We start from the raw sequence: 12881 nt of genomic DNA, 5'->3' as shown, positions 1-12881 counted from the left end.
TAAAAAAGGACAGCAAAGAAAGAGGCCAGGAAGAGTTCAAGGGAAGAGAACTCTGGAATTTTAAATAGAGGCCAGGAAAAGTCTTCATTGAGGTAATCTCAGGGGAAAGACCTAAAGAAGAGGAAGGAGAGAGCTATGTATGTGAGAGGACAGAATGGTCCAGGCAGGAGGAACACAAGCAAAGGTGTACCCTTGGGATGACTGAAGGAGGCAGCAAATCTGGCTGGACTGAACTACGGGCAAAAACTGTAGATGAGGCTGACTGCTATAGGGGATCAGACCATATACAGCTTTGTAACTCATAGTAAAGACAGGCATTTACTCAGAGATGGTGAAGACACTAAACAGTTCTGAGTAGATAAGGGATGGAATTGACCATTTTTATAAGATTACCATGGCTGCAGTTTTGAGAACAGAATGAAAGTTGAAGAGGATCAAGGACAGAAGTAAGGTGATCACTTAGGAATCTATTGCAATAATCCATCTAAAAAATGGTGGATTGGATCACAGTGATGATAGTGGAGGTGATGAGAAGTGGTCAGATTCTTGATATATATTGAAGATAGAGCAGATTTCTCAGTTCAGAATAAGAAATAGAATCTATCTACTGTGCCCTGCATTTATTTCAGCTGTAGTTTTATAACCTACTTAGAGATAAAGGGTGGCTTTTCCCATGGCTCAGTCATAAAGATCTACCTGCCATGTAGGAGATACAGGAGATCCCTGGGTCAGGAAGATCCCCTGGAGGAGGAATTGGCAACCCACTCCAGTATTCTTGCCTGGAGAATCCCATGGACAGGGCAGCCTGGTGGGCTACAGTTCATGGGGTCACAAAGAATCAGACATGACTGAGCACACACACATACTAACAATATATATTAATTTGGTGGGGGCCATAAAGGAAGTAATCCAGACTCCTTTTAAGGTAAGTGCTTATAGAATTCATATTTCAACAGCAAACATTTGTTGAGCATCTTGACTGTGTAACTAAGATTTTGCCTGGTGTCAAATGGTGTGTAGCTATGCTTTACAGAATTTTCCAGTCTGTTGTTCTCTCTGGTCTAGAGACAGTGTTCTCAGACAACATGATAAGTGGAAAGAAGAGGCCAGGGTTAGAAACAAACATAAATTTTCTACTGCTGTTGATGATTTTTTGAAGCAAAAGTTTTGCAGACTTTTGAGTCAGATATTTTCTAAAAAATATAAGCACTAGATCAACAAAAGAAACCGAGCATGGTTTAGATTTCTTTCTAGACAGTCTTTCTAGACAGTATGATCCCTGTATATGTATTTTTTTTCCCCCTCAATGAAATCTTGCTGGAGATGTATTACCATTAGTACACAAAATATGGTGTCAAAAGAAAACAACCTGAAACATCTAGACATAGTGTTTGTATCACAGGTTAAATTGATTATCACAATCTCCACATTGATAATATGGAGACAATAAAAAAACATTTTCCTCTGCCAAAGCAAATCTGTTATTTTACAAGGAGGGTGTTGACTTTCGAGGTCATAGTCCACGTATTTGGCTTCTTTTTCCTGGTGCCTAATGGTCCCAAGTTGCCCTTCCTATACAGTGTATTAAAGCACTGCTTTTATTATTAGTAAACAAAGAGATAACTGCCCAAGTAAGAAACTTCTGGACCAGTGCTGGAACTAAGAGTTAAAGTAACCCAATAAAACTTGGCACTACTTCCTTAGTGTACTTTCCCAAACAATATCCTGGGACAGTGGGGTACTATGGAAAGTACAAGGTGTATATGAGGTAAAGGAGGGGTGAGAGGGACGTAGATAGAGGAGGGCAATGACAGGACAGTCTTCCATCTAGGAAGCCATATGATGTATATATTTTCACTCACTTCTTGGTGATACCCTCATGGAGGGTGTATCAGATTAGAGGAATTTTATGTTTATCAAGAGGGAAATGAGTTTTAAAAAAGCTGAAAAGCAATGCTTTTCACAGTTTATTACATCTCACTGTGTTATGTGCCAAAGACACAGAGGTCAATAAGATCAAGAAGAAATTCTTATCCTTTCACAGTTTGTAATCTAGTGAGGCATAGAAGGGCAAATGGTAAGGAAAAAAAATGCAAAGGCTGTAGTAGCTGATGTGTGTATAGTTATTTATTTATTTAAATATATGACAAAACAGGGGAGAAATATAGATGAATTGAATAGATGGGGTGACCAGCTAAGGCAACCACTAATAATCGTAATGAACTCACCGAAAATTGAGATCTGAAGGAAACAGAAACTACTAATTGAGTAAAACCTGAGAAGGAACACTCAGCTTGGGGTACTTTCATGTTTGGAATCCAGACTCATATTAAGGAGACAGACAGTATTCCTTTCTAGCTCTAAAACAAAATTATTCCAGCCTGCCATCTGAGGAAAGCTATATATGAGAAAGCAGAAGCAACAAAAGTCTTCAGTACCTACTGACCCAAACAAAAACTCAGCAGTTAACAGTTCTAGGGCAAGGGTTCTTATGGGTCCAAAGAACATTGCTTATTTATTTTGTTATGTTTTCCACTGCTTCTTCAGCTCTAATTTGCAGCTGTGAAACAATGCTGCAGAGAAGAGATGGAAAGAATGCTCCTTTCTGTTACAATCAATAATTCAAAACCTTTTACTCTTTTAAAGCTGATGAATACTAAAAGTAAAAGATGAAAGGAAAGTCAGAGATCACTTATAAAAACTATAGTATAATAAGAGGAAATAGATCCCATCAAAGTGTTCATTTGAACCAACTTCATTTTAATCGGTTTAATCCAATACAAATTAAATTCTCTTTCTAGGAAGAATTCCTAAAAGGAAAAACAGAAGCTTTAGGTAGTAGGGAAGTTTTCTTTAGTCAAAAAGTGAAGACAAAAATAACAAAAAAACCCCAGGAGCTGCCATGAGTCAAAGCAGTTAATGGTCTTCACCACTTTGAACAATAAAATAAAATTCAGTTTTCCTCACAAAACAAATAGGCACAGTTGCAGTTTAACAGGACAAATTAACTGAAAGAAGAATAAAACTCAGATTTTGCTATATTTTCCTTTTAAAATTCACAGTTTTCCTTAGAAAACAAAAAGGCATAATTGCAGTTTAACAGAACAGTTTAAATGAAAGAGAAAACTTAAAACTCTGAAATATTGTGCTACGTTTTGCTTCTGAATCCTAAAGTTGACAATGCTCAAGATTTCAGAAAGTAAATCAAATAGTCACAGAATTCAAACGACACATTTAAAGCTCTAGAAGAGCAGTTTCCCAGGAACATTTTTCCTTTAAATACTCTACCCAGTATGAAAAGGTTTACGCCCTTCATACACTGAGCCTCCAGGCTCTCAGGCTACCAATCAAGTGCTTAGATGTTATCTTTCCCATTTACAAGCTACTGATTTTGTTACCCTTGTTTCCAGGTGAAACAAAAACAAGTTAAAAAAAAAACAAAACAAAAACCTATTAGCAGTGGTGTAACTCTAAGGGGTAACCAGACTAATCAAATCACCCCCAGATTCTTAGTGTCTGAGTGTGTATTTACTAAAATCTGACAAAATTTGTATTTCCAGAGTTGCCTATTGCTTTTCAAGGCTCGCTTAGTCCAGTAAGGCAGGATTGTGTCCAGGGAATAAGAATTTGTTTTGCTCTTCTTTCTACGTTAACCAGAGATCAAATTGCCAACATCCGTTGGACCATCGAAAAAGCAAGAGAGTTTCACAAAAACATCTATTTCTGTTTTACTGACTATGCCAAAGCCTTTGACTGTGTGGATCACAATAAACTGTGGAAAATTCTGAAAGAGATGGGAATACCAGACCACCTGACCTACCTCTTGAGAAATCTTTATGTAGGTCAGGAAGCAACAGTTAGAACTGGACATGGAACAACAGATTGGTTCCAAATAGAAAAAGGAGCACGTCAAGGCTGTATATTGTCACCCTCTTATTTAACTTCTATGCAGAGATCATCATGAGAAATGCTGGGCTGGAGGAAGCACAAGCTAGAGTCAAGATTGCCAGGAGAAATACCAATAACCTCAGATATGCAGATATGGCAGAAAGTGAAGAAGAACTAAAGAGCCTCTTGATGAAAGTGAAAGAGGAAAGTGAAAAAGTTGGCTTAAAGCTCACCATTCAGAAAACGAAGATCATGGCATCTGGTCCCATCACTTCATGGCAAATAGATGGGGAAACAATGGAAACAGTGGCTGACTTTATTTTTCTGGGCTCCAAAATCACTGCAGATGCAGATGGTGACTGCAGCCATGAAATTAAAAGACGCTTACTCCTTGGAAGGAAAGTTATGACCAACCTAGAAAGCATATTCAAAAGCAGAGACGTTACTTTGCCAACAAAGGTCCGTTTAGTCAAGGCTATGGTTTTTCCAGTAGTCATGTATGGATGTGAGGGTTGGACTGTAAAGAAAGCTGAGTGCAGAAGGATTGATGCTTTTGAACTGTGGTGTTGGAGAGGACTCTTGAGAGTCCCTTGGACTGCAAGGAGATCCAGCCAGTCCATTCTAAAGGAGATCAGTCCTGAACGTTCATTGGAAGGACTGATGCTGAAGCTGAAACTCCAATACTTTGGCCACCTAATGCGAAGAACTAATTCATCTGAAAAGACCTTGATGCTGGGAAAGATTGAATGAGGGAGGTGAAGGGGACGACAGAGGATGAGACGGTTGGATGGCATCACTGACTCAATGGACATGAGTTTGAGTAAACTCCAGGAGTTGGTGAGGGACAGGGAGGCCTGGTGTGCTGCAGTCCATCGGGTCGCAAAGAGCTGGACATGACTGAGCGACTGAACTGAACTAAACTGAACTTCATTCACCCATCTGTGTTAGCAAATACTTCTGCAGAGAACAGAAATCCACTATAGGACCAAGTAGAGGCATTTCTGCTTGCAGTACTCTCATATGTAAAATGGTGCTAATAATACCTTTCCTATTTAACTCAAAAATATATTGTGTGGATCAAATATTATGTTATCTGCAAATAATAAAATTTAAAAGCTATTTTGGCTAATTATGATATATGCTAATTATGAAATATTTATGAGAAAGTATATTACACAGGTTATAGTGATGTCAAAAGAACAGATACATAAGAAAAGAGATTGGAAGGAAACATACTCAGTGCTCAAAGTAATAATATTAGGATGGTGAAATTATGAGTAATTACTTTTCAATCTTTGTTTTCACTCCCCAATATTCAATAATATGGTTGTGTTGTTTAAAAGAAAGTACCATGAAAAATCAGACCTTTTCAACTTAAATTTCAATTTCACATGCAATATATTTTCTTTTTATGAATATACTTTATAAAAAGAAGGTATATTTATAAATATATTTGTAAATGTTCAGTTCAGTTCAGTGGTTTAGTTGTGTCCGACTCTTTGCGACCCCATGAGCCACAGCATGCCAGGCCTCCCTGTCTATCACCAACTTCCAGAGTTCACCCAAACCCATGTTCATCAAGTCGGTGATGCCATCCAACCATCTCATCTTCTGTTGTCCCCTTCTCCTCCTGCCTTTAATCTTTCCCAGAATCAGGGTCTTTTAAATTAGCCAGTTCTTACCATCAGGTGGCCAAAGTATTGGAGTTTCAGCTTCAACATCGTCCTTCCAATGAACACCCAGGAGTGATCTCGTTTAGGAGGGACTGGTTGGATCTCCTTGCAGTCCAAGGGACTCTTCAGAGTCTTCTCCAACACCACAGTTCAAAAGCATCAATTCTTCAGCGCTCAGCTTTCTTCACAGTCCAACTCTCACATCCATACATGACCACTGGAAAAACCATACCCTTGACTAGACAGACCTTTGTTGACAAAGTAATATTTATAAAAAGTTCTTCACTATACAGTGAACTAAAATTCCCTTTGACCAGACTCTTCCCACTCTCTTCTCTGGCAAATACACTAGCTTATTGCTGAAGGGAGCCTTAGAGATAATTTCTAGTGATATATTCATTCTTTCTCTCAAATGAGAATGAGTGCTTCAGGGCAGAGAAGCAAGAAGAGTATGAAAGCACAGTTTATAAACTTTCCATTTTATATTAAAAAATTCATTTAAATTCTGCATTCAATTTTATAAAACAGTGTTTACCTTAATGCAAGAATGAATATTTAAAACTGAAGGAGACCAGGAAAAAGGATCGTGTTCTCTTCAAAACAATAATATATTTCCCTATGAGTGCATTACCTTGTAGTACAGATTAGGTTCACCTTCCTGACAGGTACCTGACAACTTCTGATATTGAGAGAAACAGAAGTGCTGACTTTCTACTCAGAAGTTGCTCAGTCGTGTCTGACTCTTTGTGACCCTGTGGACTGTAGCCTACCAGGCTCCTCTGTCCATGAGATTCTCCAGGCAAGAATACTGGAGCGGGTTGCCATTTCCTTCTTCAGGGGATCTTCCTGATCCAGGGATCAAACCCGGGTCTCCCACATTGCAGGCAGACGCTTTAACCTCTGAGCCACCAGGGAAGCCCAACTCCTTCTCTACTATACAGCAACAGAATGAGTAAATCCTATTTTTGGCTAGAACTATACAGTTAACTCAATTTATATCCTGTTAATCTTTCAGATAAAATTATATGATAATACACTGCAATTACCATACAAAAGTCTCATTTAATAATGGGAAAATAAACCATGACCACCAACTTAATATGGCTTGGCATTTCCTTTAAAGATTTAATTCTGAAAACTACAATACATGTGAGGTTGACAAATGTACATTATGATGTCACTGGTAGGAAAAGTAACAAGCTGCTTATGAGTAAACAGTCATTTTATTTCTTGCTAATGTATCTTGAGATATACCTCAAGTATGATACACTTGATTCATTTCCAATTCTACTGTCATCCCTTTTCCTTCAGAAATTTGACTCCAAATCTGGCTGACATGAAAAAGCTCATCATTACAATGTTTTTCCATGGAAGCATTTTCTTTGGAGGCATTTATTCTTATTACAAAACCTTTCCAAATATGTAATTTGACTCTTGGTGTTTAGCAACATTAGGATATTTAAAAGAGAAAATTGATAACTTAAAATCAAGATGTACCAATGTGAGCTATGAGGAAAGAAGCACAATCTCCGTTTTTTACAACAAATTCATGTAAATTTTGGGGGAGGAAGAACCAAAGCACCTCAGATTCTTTTATAAAGGATTATGTGCTTTATCAACTTATACAAACTACAAGGAGGTAATCCGAAGCATCAGGAAGAGCTCTGAACTGAAGTTAGGAAGTCTGATTCTGAGTTCAGGCATGTCACCAACTAGCTGTGTCTTCTGGGATCACTAAACCATTCTGGCCTAAGTTTCTTCATCTTAAGGACAAGATCAATTCTAAATTTGTCTAAATGTCAAACCATGAACAGAACACCGTGAAATAATACCTTTAATTAAATGATATGAACTAGAAACAATTTTACAAACTAACAGAAAATAGAAATATATTGAAAGTTCAATATAAACTCATAACCATGAATATACTTGTATACAAACACACACAGAGTTCTCTAAGCAAAGGATGCACTTCTGAATTTTTCTGTTAATATTTACTTGCTATCTGGGAGGGAGTCATGGTTATGATTGCAGGCTCTGAAATCAGACTGCCTAAATTCAAATCCCATCTTTTATTTTTTAGTTCTGGTACCTGGGTAGTTAATTAAGATCTCTGAACCTAAGTTTTCTCATCTGTAAATGAGGATAGTAATAGTAGCTATAATGCGAGTTATTTGAAGAATCAATCTGTGTAAAGCAGGTAGTATGGTGTCCCAGGTGGTGCTAGTGGTAAAGAACCTGCCTGCCAATCCAAGAGACACAAGAGACGTGGGTTCAATCCCTGGGTCGGGAAGATCCCCTGGAAGAGGAAATGGCAACCCACTCCAGTACTTCTGCCTGGAGAATCCCATGGACAAAGGAGCCTGGTGGGCTACAGTCCATAGGGTCGCACAGAGTTGGACATGACTGAAGCAACTTAGCACACATGCATGTGTGGTATCCATCCCATAGTAAGAGCCTAATAACAATAAGGACAGGGCTTCCTAGGTGGCTCAGCAGTAAAGAGTCTGCCTGCCAGTGCAGGAGCCATGGGTTTGATCCCTGGTCCAGGAAATTCCCACACGCTGCAGAGCAACTAAGCCCGTGAAAATGACTACTGAGCTTGTGCTCTAGAACCTGGGAACTGCTAGTACTGAAGCAGGTACACCCTGGAGCTCATGCTCTGCAACTAGAGAAGTCCGCAGGGAGATCTCCATGCGAACAGAAGCCCGCACACTGCGACAACGAGTAGCCCCTGTGCACCGCAACTAGAGAAAAGCCTGGGCAGCAGTGAAGACCCAGCAGAGCCAAAACCAAATAAAGTAATAGAAGATAAAACCCAATGATGACAGCAGTAATACTAGCAAATATATCCTCAGTGTTCACTAAGTATCAGGCAATATTCTAAGAGTTTACATGTATCACCCCAGTTAATCCTCACAACTATCACGAGATAGATACTATCCTTAGCTTCGATTTTACAGTGAACAAACTGATCCATAGAAAGGTTAAGTAACGCGCCCAACTTAACTGTGATAGTCAATATTACGGCTATTTACAAATATTTTTAGTTCTCCTTTTTGGAACATAGTAAGGTTATACTTCCTCATGACCTCTGAAATTAGGTAAGGCTGATGGGAACTCATAGGGTCACCTCATAGTGGCACATGATACTTCTGGGCAGAAAGTTTGAGTCCAAAAGCAATTTTCCATATTATTGGTATTATTGTTCAGTCACCAAGTCATGTCCGACTCTCTGCTACCCCATGAACTGCAGCACATCAGGCTTCACTGTCCTTCACTATCTTCCTGAGTTTGTTCAAACTCATTCCATTGAGTCAGTGATGCCATCCAACCATCTCATCCTCTGTCGCCCCCTTCTCCTCTTGCCCTCAATCCTTCCCAGCATCAGGGTCTTTTCCAGTGAACTGGCTCTTCGCATCAGGTGACCAAAGTATTGGAGCTCCAGTTTCAGCATCAGTCCTTCCAAGGAATATTCAATATTCCATGTTGCCCTCCCCCTATTATAGTGATCATGCAAGTATATATTGTACTGGAGTTTACATCAACCCAGATGCCAAAGTGTATAAAAACAGCATAGCCGCCCCCTCCCCAACTCCCCTACCCTGCACACTTTTGGACAAATATCATGATTGAGAAAAAAACCCACTGAGATTTTTGTGATGGTATTGTTACCATAGCAATAACCATGTATCCTGATAGTAAATTTCAGATTTAATACCATCATAATCATCTACTTACTTACAGCTAATGCTGAAAGCTTAATTAAATTACAGGAGAAAATAGTACAATTCTATACATTTCTTTTTTGGGGTAATATGAACAATTGAAAGTTAAATATTGTCTAATTTAGTACACAGTTCAAGAATTATTAGTCTAAATATCTTCATGACCTTGGGATAGGCAAAGTCTTCTTGAAGAAGAAACAAAAAGAACTAACCACAGAAGAGAAAAATGATAAACAACTAAAATTAAGAATGTCTGTTCATCAAAGTCCATGAGTTAAAAAGTAAGGCACAGACTAGGAAATTATAGTTGTAACACACACAATTTCCTAAAGACGCATATTCAGAATGTGTAAAGAACACATCAGCAAGATAAAGACAAATGATTCAATTAAAAATAAAAAGGCTAAAGATAAAAAAAAGCACTTCCTAAAAGAGACAATCCAAATGATCAATAATCATAGAAAAAGAAATACTACAACACATTTAATGACTAAAATAAAAAATACTGACAATACACAGTGTTGGCAAGGAGGAGTAGGAACTGAAATTCTTGTCATGTTGCTAGTGGAAGTTTAAAGGTGCACAGTCACGTTGGAAAACTCCTTGGCAATAACTGCTAAAATAAACCTATTCTATGAACCAGCAATCCATTCCTAGTAACATATCCTGAAGATGAGTACAGATGTCTACCAAAAGACACATGAAGACTGTTCATAGCACCATTATTAACAATATCAAAGTGCAACCAATGCATCAACAGTGGATTGGACACCAACATATCCATCAACAGTGGCTTGGTTACATTCTAATATATTCCTACAGTGACATCAGTGGAATACTACACAGACTGAACTACTGCTACATATAGCATGGATGAACCTCATAGATATAATGATGGGCAAAAGAAGCCAGACCCACAAAAGTAAATACTCTGTGAATCTAGTTATGTAATGTGTAAGTATAGGGAAAACTATTCTCTGGGGGCAGAAATCAGAATAGTGGTTATCTATAACAGGGGGAGAGAGGGTACTGACTAAAGAGCCTCCTGAAGTGCTGGAAATATTCCCAGGTGCATATATACATAAACACTCACCGACTTGTACCTTTAAGATTTGTGCACTTACTGTATATACTGCAGTTTAAAAAAGTGAAAAGAAAAGAGAAACATTGGTCACTGGTTTAGGTAAGAATTCAAGGATTAGAAAATCTCATAAAGGTCACTGGATCCAACCACACATCCAAGGCTTGGCTCCCAACCTGAATATCTCTTCTGGGGATGTCCACTCCCATTTCTGAATAGCCTGATCACTAGAAAATTTTTCTTAGTAATGAACTCCAAACTTGTCCCCAAGAAGTGTCCATCCTTAGATTTTCATTCTACAGTGTGCTCCCTTTCCTAAATCACATCCCCTCAGGTATTCCACGGTGGCTCAGTCAGTGAAGAATCCACTTGCAGTGCAGGAGATGCAGGTTTGATCCCTGGGTCAGGAAGATCCCCTGGAAAAGGGCATGTCAACCCACTCCAGTATTCTTGCCTGGAGAATCTCACGGACTGAGGAGCCTGGCGGGCTACAGTTCGTGGGGACATGACCGGAGCAATTGAGCACAAACACATGCAGTTATACCAAGGCTTATTAATGACTGTTTAGATTCCTTTCAGCTCTAAAAATTCTAGAAACCTCTATTTTTACTTGTCCACATTCCTTTCATTTACCTCTTTCGCTGCACCTCTGTTGAACTTTACTCTTTCAACCAAAGTATTCTACTGTTATGCGTCAACTTAAGTAGATAACTAACTTGTAGCTTTTTACTCAAAATATGAATTTTAAATCACATCAATATTTACAGTGTATAGCTGGCCACATCTGTGTGCTCATGAGAGCAGAAAAAGATCTCTCTCAATGCTTAACATATTAGCATATCACAGCTCCTCATGAAAGATGCCTAACTCACTTGGATTTGGAGAGTGTTTACCATCAAATGTTTAGACTAGGAAGATGAGAAGTGTATTTCTTAGATAAAAAAATTAGTCAAGTCAGTGGTGACTATTTTGATCTATCCATTTGGAATAAAGATGAATATATGAAAGCACTGTTAGGCCTAAAGCATACCAGACTTCATGAACAAACATAAAAGTACTTCCTAACCTCAAAGAACCAACTGGACAATTAATTCATAGAATTGCATATTTTAAGGCACTGAAAAGCCTCTATAGTGTTAAAGTTTAGGAGATAAATGTAAAACCAGAATGAGATTTTTCTCACACTCAAGATTTCTAGTATTACTCATACTATGCAGGCCTTGTGTTAAAAAAGGCAAACACCAACACTTTGACCATATAATCATTTCATATCAGTGGTAGCTCTTTTACTATTACAACCTTATGTTCTTACTGTGTTGTCCTTTATTGCACAGATTAGAACAATAATCAAGGACTTCCCTGGCAGTCCAGTGGATGACTCCGCTTCCACTGCATGGGCCACTGTTTTGATTCCTGGTCGGGGAACTAAGATTCTGCATACTGTGTAAAAGCCAGACTCAAGATTATCTACAGATAGATTATCTGCAACATGAATTATGCAAAGATAAAATATATTTATTTAATGATTCTGGGGAATTTCTGAGACAGGATATGAAGTAATAAAGAGAAGGAAAGCTTAGTAAGTATTGTAATCTGAGAAATTCTTGCATGGCTGTGCTTTGCAAGAGAAATGGTGCCATGAAACTGATGATTTTATGGAGCTAACACAGAAACACAGACAGATTAAATGCCTGAAGACAGTGAAGGTCAACTACTGTCAGACTGAACCAGGGAAATCTTATACACAATTAGAGATTCTCATCAGCAATAATGAACTGAAGGCTTATACTACACACTTTTAAATGATGCACTGATTTATAAAGTAGAAAACTAAATGAAGGCTACGCAATGAGTTCAGCATTTGAGTCAAACTTTTCTCAACCCCTCTGGAATTCCCAGCCTTCTCTTTTTATTCATCTAACACTTGGCACCACTTTGAGTTGTAAAGTTTCCATGTAAGTGTCTTCTCCATGGAAGACATCATGCTCTGGATATCCTTCTAGCTTCTTCAAGTATTTCAGTTCTCTTATCATTTTAACCTCTTTTACAACAATGACTGTTCTTTTTCCCATCAGATATAAATATACTCTATTCCTAAGAAAGAAAAAAAACAAAACAAAACTCATAATAGAACCCTTCATTAATTCCTATCTTCCCTTCTAAGCAACTGCCCATTCATTTTTCTTTTCTTCATAACCAAACTACAAAGATTATCCTAGCCACTACCCACTCAATCTGAAATACACAGTAATCTGGTTTCTATCCCTAACTTACTCTACTGACTTCTCTGATACCCACTCATCTCTAAGTGCTAATTTCAATGAACAGTTTTTAAGTGTCAATCTATTTTGTTGCTAACTGGCATTTGATACTGTAAATAACTCTTCTTCCACTGTTTCCTGTTTACCTCTCTTGTTTTATTTCCCTATCTCTTTGCCATTTCTTCAGACATTGGCCCCTTTCTCTCTCTCTCACTCTGTACGTTTTCCTAGTGATCTCTTTCAGTCCCAG

General features: G+C 38.2%; 1 protein-coding gene across 11 annotated transcripts in view; it reads right to left on the bottom strand.

Annotated features, from left to right (window-relative positions):
* HMG20A (high mobility group 20A) overlaps positions 1–12881 on the bottom strand; it is a 100697-nt gene that overhangs the window by 62680 nt on the left and 25136 nt on the right. For 5 of the 11 annotated variants that reach the window (XR_011250455.1, XM_069560159.1, XM_069560161.1 and 2 more), the window contains exon 2: positions 4122–4302. The exons of 4 other annotated variants lie outside the window; for them this stretch is intronic. The gene's annotated coding sequence lies outside the window, so the exon portion shown is untranslated. Of the gene's footprint in view, positions 1–4121; positions 4303–5570; positions 5779–12881 lie in introns of all 11 variants that reach the window. 2 more of the 11 variants (XM_069560157.1, XM_069560162.1) reach the window with 1 other exon arrangement.

Source organism: Ovis canadensis, chromosome 18 (genome assembly GCF_042477335.2).
Source record: "Ovis canadensis isolate MfBH-ARS-UI-01 breed Bighorn chromosome 18, ARS-UI_OviCan_v2, whole genome shotgun sequence".
Classification (NCBI taxonomy): domain Eukaryota; kingdom Metazoa; phylum Chordata; class Mammalia; order Artiodactyla; family Bovidae; genus Ovis; species Ovis canadensis.
This window is presented reverse-complemented; position numbering and strand designations above follow the sequence as displayed.